This window comes from Dasypus novemcinctus, chromosome 17 (assembly GCF_030445035.2).
Source record: "Dasypus novemcinctus isolate mDasNov1 chromosome 17, mDasNov1.1.hap2, whole genome shotgun sequence".
Lineage (NCBI taxonomy): Eukaryota > Metazoa > Chordata > Mammalia > Cingulata > Dasypodidae > Dasypus > Dasypus novemcinctus.
Window position 1 is genome coordinate 73,319,329 of NC_080689.1, and position 12,000 is coordinate 73,331,328.

Here is a 12,000-nt window from a genome sequence, read left to right on the forward strand (position 1 = left end):
CCATTTAAGTTTCTTTATACTTGTCCTCTCCCCTCAGAAATTGAGGAATTGGGCTCCATCAATGAGCTTTTGTTCTATGTCCTTTAAATGTATGTAGTAATTTAGATCTTGAAATAAATTGAGCCACAGGTGATTTTCTCATCAATTTTTTGCAACATGCTAGAAAACAGATTCTGCCCCCCCCCCCCAAAGAAAAGCATTTTGGCAACACCTTTATTCTTCCACTAATTTAATTAAATGCTTAAAAGTTGATAAAACACTAATATAGAGTGTTAATAATGAGGTGGGCTGGGGGAAACGTCCATCAAGTGTAAGATATGGCTAAGTTAGTTCATAGTTTGTAATAAATGTTTCACAGTAATGCAAGATTGAATGTGGGGTGATGTATGGGAGCCCTGTATGGTGATATGCATGTTTCTTTTGTAAGTTCACAACTTTTACTAGACACTTAGATTGTTTATGTACATGCATGTATGTATGATATACTACAACAAAGTTTTCTTTTAAAAAAGTTGATATGAAAGTAGTGTTATCTCACCTGAATGTCTAGTCAATAGGTAGTTAACATTTGAAAAGTTGAGGAGAGTTTTTCTTGCTTTTTTTGTACTAGTTGTCCTTTTCAGAGTCCAAACATAGCATTAGTTCTTGGGGGAATGACTAAGAATGGTCAGTTTTGACATTACTCCTCTCTGTAAACACCATCTTAAAAAATTTCTTTCAAGATCTCCCCTATTCTAGGGAGGATTCAATTTTGATTCATACTTCAGAATGGTCTACCCAAGACAATGTAGTGGAAGAAAGCTCTTCTAATGATGAGAACTCCTGAGGAACGGGTTTCCTCAGAAGGTAGAGGATTTTCTGTCCTAGAGGACCCACTTGGATTATGCATCTCTTGAGAGTTGGGCTAGATGACATCCTCCAAGGGATCCTTAAAATCTGGCATTAGAACATTCAGTCTGTCCCTGTCCCTTTACTCTGCACTTCCCTGTACAGGTCCTCAGTATGAGGAAAACAGGGTGTCTTCTTCATTTCATGTTGAGATGTGTTTGCCTCTTATTCAGAATTAGATGCTGACCCTTTTGATGCCCGGTTTCTCTCTGCCGTCCAGGGTAGCTTCCAGTTATGGCATTGCTTGGTCCTTTCCTCATCATATCATAAAGTCTTTAAAGTCACATTGCAACTACCGAGTGCTGTATAAGGCTACTGAAATTTCAGTGGGTTTTGATTTGTGGTCATGGTTGTAGGAGAATAGAGATACTGATCAGTAGAAACATTTATTGACTTACAAATCAGCAGTATGCTTTTTATATAATGTCTTAACTTTCAAATACAGGATTATTGAAATTTTGGATTTATACCAAAAGTCTATATTTATTGGGCGCTTATTTGCTTTATAAACTAACTTACGATAGGCTTTCTTTTTAAATTTTGATGTGATACATTTATCTCAGTAATGCATTTGACACACAATAAAATGTATATGTCATCGGTTTCTTTTCTCTTTATTTTATAAAAATATTAGGTGAAATTGGGTTCAATATCGATCCTTTATACTCCATTTTCCCCTTAAGCTTAGCACATCACTGCTTTATGTTTCCAGGTTTATGGTCTTCCATTGCAGTAGAGCCCAAGACGAAAATCACAATTTTATGGAATATAGCTGTTGCTACATTTAACAGACCTCCTTGCAGAGGTCTCATTTGTGAAACATGTCATATTGCAGCTTGATAATCTGCCTGGCCACAACAACATAAAATTACCCTACATATTCTCTTTCTCCTAGCCGAGGAAAAGGCTACAGCTGAAATAATTAAAATCCATAAGCTTAATGATCTGTGCCTTCTGCAAGGTGGTGCATTACTGTCTGTAACGATGTTTAATCGCTCATAACATTCAATACACTTAATCATCAGGAACTGACATTTGTCGTACTTCTGCATACAGAACATATCTCGATGAGGGGCAGGGAATTGTATTGGAGCAGACTCGGTTCCCTACATTGGTAGAGAACACTGGACTGGACCAAATGAGAGCACATGTTTGTTTTCAGAGCTGTTTGAGCCACTGAAGCAGGGCTGTGGATATTGTGAGGTCTTATTAGGTGAGGAAGCATTGATTTTATGGTGTTGTATAGTGTTTTTTTGGTTTCACAGACACAAGCACTGTGGCCAGGGACCTTGACACCACCTGACGAGGTAGCTCTCTCCTTGGGCATCTGTGTCTGTAAAATGAGGCTGAGGCATTGATGCTGCCTCTGGAGTCCCATCCAGACCAGAAATTCTCCAGTCTTAAAGTCACTTCAGAGACAGGGGCCCCATAAGCCTTCATCATTTTGCACCTGATTTCTTATTTTCTTAGCAAGTTCCTAGGAAGAAAAAGAATGAGAAAGAACCCATGGAGAACACTACCTTTGTGCAAAGGAACATGCAGCATTCTAGTTTTTATAACTTTGAAGTGTTTTTTTTTTTCCTATTATATTTTTTTAATATATTTTTCCTACAGAAGTTGAGAAATTACAAAACATTCATGTACATGTGTAGAATTCCCATACAACAACCCTTCACCAACACAGCACACTGTTGTGAAACATTTTGATGTGGTTTGTATGATAAGTTTTTGTTGTTGTTGTTGTTTGTTTTTAATATAAGCAGGTGTGAATTTCTTCTGCATCCACATATTTAGGTCAAAGATTGATCTCGTTATCTTGCCTTTTCATAACCAAAAGACCTAATCGTGCTAATTCACTGCTGGAAATGAATGTGTACAATAAGTAGCTTATATTTTTTAATTTCTTAAATTTAAATTTATTCGAGAGTTATAGTTTAATAGAAAAAAAATGCAGAAGATAAGATTTCCCATATATCTCCCTCACACACTCACTTTTCTCTATTATTAATACTTTGCATTAATGTGGTACCTTTGTTACAACTGATGAAAGAATATTAGTACAATTGTATTATGTTAAGTCCATAGTTACACTAGGATTCATTGTTATACAGTGCTGTATTTTTTATTAATCTTTATTCTAATATTAATATATACAGCCTAAAATCTCCCCATTTAATCACATTTAAATATATGATTCAGTGCATTGAATTATTTTCACATTGTTGTGCTTCTGTCACCACCACCCATTACCAAAACTTTTCCATCACCCCAACCAGAAACTCTGTACCAATGAAGCATTAACTTCCCATTCCCTACCTCCATCTTATCCCCTGGTAACCAGTATTCTAATTTCTGACTCTATGAATTTATTCTAATTATTTCATATCAGTGAGCTCATATGATATTTGTCCTTTAGTGTCTGGCTTATTTTGCTCAACATGGTATCTTCATGGTTTATGCATTTATTGCATGTATCAGGACTTCATTCCTTTTAAGGCTGAATGATATTCCATTGTATGTGTATACTACAATTTGTTTATCTGTCCCTCTGTTCATGGACACTTGGGCTGCTTCCATCTGTTGACAATTGTGAATTATGACACCATGAAGACTGATGTGCAAATATCTTTTTGAGTCCCTGTTTTCAATTTTTTGGGTACATACCTAGAAGAGAGATTGCTGGATCATAGGGTAATTCTATACTTAACTTTCTCAGGAACCACTACACTGTTCCAAAAGTGGCTGCATTGTTTTACGTTGTTCCTCTTTTTCCAAATCATTTTCGTTGTTTGAGACCCCTTAACTTGCTGATTAACTTTTCAGTTTCTGCAAAGTAGGCTGCTAGAATTTTATTTGGGATTATGTTGAATCCATAAATCATATTGGGTAGAATTGATATTTTAACAATATTCACTCTTCTAATCAATGAACATGGGATATTCTTTTGTTTATTTAGCTCCTTTGATTTCCTTTAGCAATGTTTTGTAGTTTTCGATTTACATGTCTTTTAAGTCCTTAGTTAAATTTATTCCTAGATACTGGATTCCTCTACTTACTATTGAAAGTGTATTTTTTTTCCTGGATTTTCACTTCAACTTGTTCATTATTTTTGCTTCTTGATCTTGTACCTCAACAATTTGCTCTACTTGTTTAATAGCACTATTCATTTTTGTGTGAATTTTTCAGGATTTTCTATGTATAGGGTCATGTCATCTGCATTTAGGGAAAGTTTTCTTTTTTTGCTCTCTAATTCAGATGAATTTTATTTCTTTTTCTTGCCCTCATGCGTGGGCTAAAACTTCCAGTATGATGTTGAATAACAATGGTGACAGTGGATATCATTGTCTTGCTCCAGATCCTAGAGGGAATGATTTCAGTCTTACGTTATTGTGTGTGATATAAATTGTGTGTTTTACATACATGCCCTTTATCCTTTTGGGGAAATTTCCCTCTATTTCTGTTTTCCAAGTGTTTTTATGAAGAACTGATGTCTATATGAAGGCACTATGGAATGTGCACAGGGGTTCCTTTTCTCCCTCTAGAACAAGGCTAGGGACCCACAACCATAGCACAGTCTGACTCTACACCATTCCAGGGAGGGGCCACAAAGGGACCAGCAGCTTTCCATGCTATATTTTAAAGTTGCATTTTCTTCATTTGGCAGTCTCCAAGTCCTGAAACTGTTTATCCATTTCCCTGAATTGTGAGGAAAATTGCTCTGTCAGTTATTGTTTTGTTGTTCAAAGATTTCTGTGGGGGAACATTACCCTAGAGCATCTTACACTGTTATCTTGGCCATCTTTTAGCCATGGTTTAGGTAGTTTATTTTAATACAGACTTGACTTTAGAAAATACAGGGCTTCATCATTTGTGAGCCTAGGGGAAATTCTGATTGTCAACCTTTCCTGTAGTCATGGGTTTGAGTCATAACCACCCTGGAGTGATTTACTTGCATTGCCCTCTCAAGTTCTAGATTATTTCCACCCAAAATATTAAGACTTTATCTCTCTTAATAGCAAATAGTTATGAGGGCAAACAAAGGAGAGCTGGACTTACCAGTATGTTCTTTCTTCAAATGTTGTAGATTCCTTGTCACTTTCTGAATTCACAAGAACAACTTAAAAAAAAAAAAGAATATATTTCAATTTTTTTTAACAGGATTGCTTTATTGTGTAATTTAAGACACAACTGTTTCATGAATTGCTATAAAAATCAGACAACATGCTTTATGTCACTCCACCCATAAATACTTTTAGCCTATGTTCAATTACAGTCAATTCTGAAATGGCTGGCTCACCTCTGGATTAGACTTTTACAGTCTGTACATTTTATGTCTGTTGTTGAACATCATTGTGTTTGAAGATTCTTTTGCACATTCTCCCAGCTTCAGTATCAATTCAATATGGTTTTGCTGGATGAAAACAATACCTTATCAGATATATGCTAGGTGTTAGGAAAAAGGTATTAGTAGGCTACAGTTATGGTTCCTACTTTTACAAAGCTTAGAGCCATGGAAGAGGGGCAAAGACGCAAATGTTTATAGGCATAAATCAGCTCTGATAGGAGATAATAGGAATGGTAGAGCTTGTGAATAATTGGCGAAATGCCCTTGTTTAGTTCTTTCATCCCTCTCTCCCTTCTTTCTTTCTGTGCTTCCTCTTCCTTCCTTTTACCATTCCACTAGACAAAAAAAATTTTTCATATATCTTCACCCCCTCCTCTTGACCCAGGAAGAGATATGCAAATAAATAGTTTCAATACAGGAAGCAGATGTTAAAATAAAGATATGACCTTGAATTAAGGTTCAATACGGATCAGCAGAATATCCCTGTCTACATATAATAACATGACTTCAAAATATTGTTTGACCGAATGGAAGGGGGAAATGGAAAGGAGAAATGAGATTATAAGGCTTTGCGTCTCTAAAAAAGAGTCTGGAGGTTGTCAGAAGGAATGCCCTTAGGCACAACTGAGCAGAGTCTAAGAGACAGATAAAGTAGATACAACCCCAGGTATTGGTTCTTTTGAGGGATAAAGAGACCCACGGGTTCTATGGTCATGGCAGATGGGGTTCACTGCCATGGCAGATGGCCCTTCTTTGGAGCTGGTGTTTCTGCGTGATGGAATTGGACTCAGAGGGGATCTCTTTTCACAAGACTTGCATGCTACTTTATTGGAATTGTAGTTGGTGCTGGGGTTTAAGATATATTTAGGGGATTTGAATCTCTGGACTGATAATATGACACCCAGGCCCAGAGCCTCAACAGACTTCAGCTCCTACACTTTGATTTATTGGACTTACCCCACTCAGCTAACATGGAGTTGAAGAAGGTCAACCACCACACCATGGAGCCTAGAGCATCTATAACTGAAAGCAGGAGGAGTGCATCCAGTATCCATGTGGAATCTAAGCCCCCACTTGACATAGATGTGCAATGGACACAACCAATCCAATGTCCACAGAGAAAATGTGGAATGGGTGTGGGAAGGGTAGCCATGGTGGCTGCTGGGTTTGGGGAATGGGAGGAAGAGATGAGATGTGGAGGCGTTTTCGGGACGTGGAGTTGTCCTGGGTGCTGCTTCACGGACAATCACGGGACACTGTAGATCCCCCCAGGGCCCACTGGATGGAACATGAGAGAGTGTGGGCTATGATGTGGACCATTGACTATGGGGTGCAGCGATACTCAGAGATGTACTTACCAGGTGCAATGGATGTCTCACGATGATGGGAGAGAGTGTTGCTGTGGGGGGAGTGGGGGGTGGGGGCGGTGGGGTTGAATGGGACCTCATATTTTTTTAATGTAATTAAAAAAAAAAAAAGGAACAATTAGGAAAAAAAAAATAAAGATATGTGTAAAGCTCTGTTAAGAGCATAAACCCTGGAGCAGAGTGGTTTTTTGGGCTGACTTACCAGTTGCCTAGCTTTAGGCAAGGACTCTTACTCTTATCTTTCTCTCTTTAGTTTCCTCAAGTATAAATGGTAACAAATGAGTGCATTTACTTCATTGGGTTCTCTTGAACAATAAGTGAGTTAACACAGGTAAAGTTCTTCAAACAGAACCTGGTACATCGTGAGTCCTAAATAAACTAGAACTGTTCTTACTAAGGAAAAGAAATCCACAGGTTAAAATATGAAGTCCAAATAGACATAAACCAGTAGAACCTCAAGTGGAAGGAATCTTGCGGCACACTTGCTTCTGGAACCATCCCAGAAGAGGATATTTGTCAGGGTCTGTTATACAGTTAGTTCAGAGGTCCTCAGATGAATTGACTCCTGTTTGTCTCATCCTGTCCTGTGTATCATCCAATTCTGGATAGTTCTGTTGAAAGGAACACTCACCAATGTTTTCCAACAAAGGATCCAAGCACATGGCATTAATGTGTCAAGATGCCCTCTGGTAACCTTATGCCTTCTCCAGTCTTCAAGACCTTGGCCATGCATTTTAATGTTTTAGTTTCCTTTTTGGTTGATGAGGATAAATATTTTCCCACCATGCTTTGAAAATTAACTAACCAGAGCTGTGATTGGTTTTTAAGGATTACATTGCCTCAAAAACTTTACAAAAATTATCAAAATAATTAGGCACTTAGAGGATGTATCCTCTCTACTAAATTACCTCTTTAAAATTCTGTTAATTATGTTTACTCCTACACTGGATATGTGTGAAGCTCAATGAGAATGCAGTTTGGGCAGCCCAGAACTGACCCAAACTTTGAGAAACTTCAGTCGTGTATTAAATTTTACTACTCTTGTTCACGTCTCTAAAAATACATTCCATTTTCTGCATTACTCTACGGGATCCATTTCTCAGGACACTTTAAGATTCAGACCTCAAGGAATATAGGTGTGAAAAAACTTCTGAGGCAGGCACAGATTATCATGGAAAGTGAAAAACTGTACTGAAGAGAATTGGGACTTTCTGCTCTTTTTTTTCCCCTTGGCTTCTCTAGGAATTAACAGGGAGAAAAATATCAAGAAGCTTAATAAATAAATATCAGATAGTTTATAAAATTAGACTAAGGAGAATTTATATAATTTAAAAAAGGAGAACGTAGCTATAGATATTTTATAAGATAACTGCTGATGATTAAAAACATAGCTTAGAGAAGTTTCTAGAAGACAGCTCATCAAATTTTCCCTGGTGATTGCTTCTGGTTAATGAACTATAGACTGTGGATGCTATTCTTGTTTCTTTTAATTGTATTTTTTGACTCCCAGAAGGAACATAGCTTTATTTTATAATAAAATGTTGAAAGGGCAAATTGCCCCCAAAGTATGGTAGATACCTTTTTTTTTAAGATTTATTTTATTTATTTCTCTCCCCTTCCCCCCATTGTCTGCTCTCTGTGTCTATTTGCTGTGTGTTCTTCTGTGTCCGCTTGTATTGTCAGGTGGCAGTGGGAACCAGTGTCTCTTTATTGTTGCATCGTTTTGCTGCATCAGCTCTCCATGTGAGTGGTGCCACTTCTGGGCTGGCTGTGCTTTTTTCACGTGGGGCGGCTCTCCTTGTGGAGTGCATTCCTTGTGCGTGGGATTCCCCTACTTTGGGACGCCCCTGCATGGCACGTCACTCCTTGTGCACAGCAGCACTGTGCATGGGCCAGCTCACCACACAGGTCAGGAAGCCCTGGGTACAGAACCCTGGACCCTCCATATGGTAGGTGGACGCTCTATCAGTTGAGCCACATCCACTTTCCTGGTAGGTTCCTTGAACTCTGCCTACTTGTAGCTTCATATGTCTTAATCTTGTCTTACACTGGGTGTTTGCATTCCCTCTCTGGCTTGCAGTTTTCTTAATTCTCATTGTCACTTTAATTCCATTCTCCATTATTTGATTCAATGGGGCATACTCAGAGTGCCTGCCATTGCTGAAAGGGTGAAAAGAAAACACAAGCTAGGCCCTCTTTAGCATCTAAGACCATCAACATTTCTGATTTCTCTTTTCCTTCACTCTGAACCCAGCTTATCACTATAATTTGTCCTTTGCTTCTCCAAGTCTTCCAGTAGTTGATTTATCATGTATTTAAGAGTTTTTTACTTGCCTCCAGGCCCACCCTTTAAAGAATTACTCACATACCATCCATGCCATTTAGGTTTACTATCTGCTTCCCAGGTGACCTTGCCATCCCTGAGGCTTTGTCCTCCTCCACGTGCTATCCCTCTCTTCTCTCTGCATACGTATACTTTTGAGTTGATAGAACCTCTAGCTTATGCACGATTTTGCATCCTGCCAAATGCCTGTGGGGTTACATAGGAACCAGAATGGGCAACCATTGGAAAGCTAAGCATCATTTAGGTTTTTTGTTTTCTTTTGTTTATTTTTGGAATATTCTGCCTTAAAACAATAATAAACATGTATAGATGTTTTCTTGCTTCTAAATGACTGTGGACACAAGGAATGCAGTCTGTAAGGTGGTTATAATTATTTTCACCTCCATTTTATGGTTGAGGGGATTGAAAAGCAATGGTTCGATATTTGCTAAGCCCACATTTTTAGGCATGGTTGGGGGAGAATCAGGATCTGAACCAAGGCATTGTGACTTTAAAGATTCATTCTTTTAAACCTTGGATAATATATGTTAAGCACTTACAATACTTATTAATAGGCTTTATACCAAAGCACTATATATGTATATATATATGCAGTAAATGTGAGTGAACACTAGAGAATACTGAAAAGAAACAGAGAGATATCCGTTATCTTTTCTTCACTGTTCCATTCCCTCTCCTCGAATTGCATGCTGTTCCTCAGCTAAATATTTTAGTCTTTTACAAAAAGCAGTTGCCTGGAAAAATGGCTAATTTTATGGTAATAAACTCGCTTATCATTTTGTAATACGGATTTCCGTTTCAATTCAGTAATCCTAGCACTAGAGAGATAGAAGATACATTAAAGGTAAAGCTGACTTCAGAATGCTTTTCCTTTGAAGTATTCAACGGCAAGAAATTACTCGTATCTGCTTCCGATCAGTCGAGCTTTTGGTTTTAATTTAAATTGAATTAAATCTTTTCTTTGTCTTTGAATAATCTCAGAATTTTCCATTTGCAGAGTCACATGTACTAATGGGGGCCTTTTCTCTCAAATGAACATCTGCTTAGCTCCTTCAGGGCCACTGCTGTGAGCCCCAGCTTCAGTAGCTCCCCCTGAGACGTCGCTACTGCTAAGTGTCATCCACGGACTTCTTGTGGTACTGGTGACCAAATAGCATCTGTATGACCTGCCTTTAGGCTGACTTGCTCTATGAAAGTCTGAACTTGAAAATCACTTTAATTAGGCATGGTTCCTCAAGTAATGAATTAGCTAGCCCCTCCATGATGGGAAGGCAGTGAGACTAGATTCCTTTCAGATCCCTCTGGGCGGCTTATCAATTTAACCTGAAGAATTTGGGATTGACCATGTAGCTCCTTAAGTGTGCGTGCAGAGTAAATTTCTCCTTCCCTTGGACAATGGATCAATGCCAGCGGCAGCTGATTTGCCCATTAATACCACATAGCAATTTGTGTATCTTTGCCTATGATCATTCTTTCAGCATTACCTTGGATTTGTTCTCGTGTATAATGTTCTTTTTAGGTGCATGCTACAGAGTGAAAATAAGGCAACTGTCTTCTGCCCACCACACAGGTATTTACAGATGACTTCTTACATAGAGATAGGGTGGGTATACAGATTTATATAAGTCGGTGGCAAAGGTCAGACACATGGGTTGAAAATGATCTCCTAATTGCTAGCCTCTAACTTAAAGTTTATTTTGTCCTCTAAGACTGTACATCTTGAAAATTCACTTTTGTAGCAGTACAGTAATGAATATTTAAGTTTCTTACCTGCTATTATTATTTATCAAGCACTTTTTGCCAGCATAAAAGATTGAGCTGGTCGGCAGTATAACATACTTATTGTAGATATTCACCTCTTTTAAAATTCTATCAGTACACTATATTTCCTTGCACATTCACATGTCCCCAGTATGAAAAATATCACTGTGAGGGTTTAAATAACTATAATGCTAACTGAAGGAATTGTGCTATATTCTGATATGCCTATAAAGTGGTAAGAGGTGGTGGTGGTGGTTGTTTTTAAAAAAATTTCTCCTGTATCTTAGGAGAAATTACAGGATGCACAACAATTTTCAATGATATCATTGGCTTCCTTTAAATGAGCTGGGTTTTTATTCATAGACGAGGAATGCTAATCATTTATATAAATAAAATGCCGAATGAGTTGTTTTTAAATAAGCAAATGTAAAATATTTAATCCATCATATTAATGCTACTCTTCGAGTTTATTGAAGCTTTCATGCCCCCTGTGTAGCTTCATTATACTTTCCCCCAGGCCTCTCTGCCGCCGGTGGATATCCACCCCTCTGGCCTAGGGAATCATTTTCCTTTGTTTCCCACTACTGGAGTCTTGTCAGGTAAATAGGTACCTAACCATTGCACTGTGATATTATTCATCATCAACCTCACCCTCTCTCTGACTCCATATCTACTCAGTCCCCAGATCCTTGCTTCTGTCATCCAACTCACACTAATGACCCCTTCTTCTCTGTTTAATTATCCTCTCCCTGATCATGGCTCTCTCAGACTATAATTGCATTTACCCTATTAACTTTTTGCTGCCATAGTCTTATCCTCTCCAATTTATTTTGTGCAATGTTGCCAAGGACATCTCCTAGAAAGAAAAGTCTATTAATGTCAGATCCCTCCTTCAAACTCAGGAGTGGCTAACCATTTGTAAAGTATACAATCCAGATATTCACATGGTATTCTAGGCATCGTCCCGCCCTTCCCCACACACTGCCCCTCTCACCACAGCTTCCCTCTTAACTGCCTTTGCCTGCACTTGGTAGCTGCTTCAGGTTTCAGAGACTTGCACCAAGTTCCCACACCTAGGCTGTCCTTTTCACCTTTATCCTGGTGAATTTCCTATTCATTCTTCAAAGCCCATAGAAGTTGACAACTTCTCCCCAGCTCCACTGTGAGTACATCACCTCCTACTCTCTGTTGCCTACATCCTTAGCCATGCGTCATTGCACTTAATCCCTCTGTAACAGGGTTATTTGTTTACATAGCTGTTTCCTCATTAGACTGAACTTTGTGACAGCAGGCTG

General features: G+C 38.4%; 1 protein-coding gene across 12 annotated transcripts in view; it reads left to right on the forward strand.

Moving 5' to 3' along the window:
- Window positions 1-12,000, forward strand: part of CTNNA2 (catenin alpha 2) — a 1,156,618-nt gene that overhangs the window by 338,792 nt on the left and 805,826 nt on the right. The gene's annotated exons all lie outside the window — the stretch shown is intronic.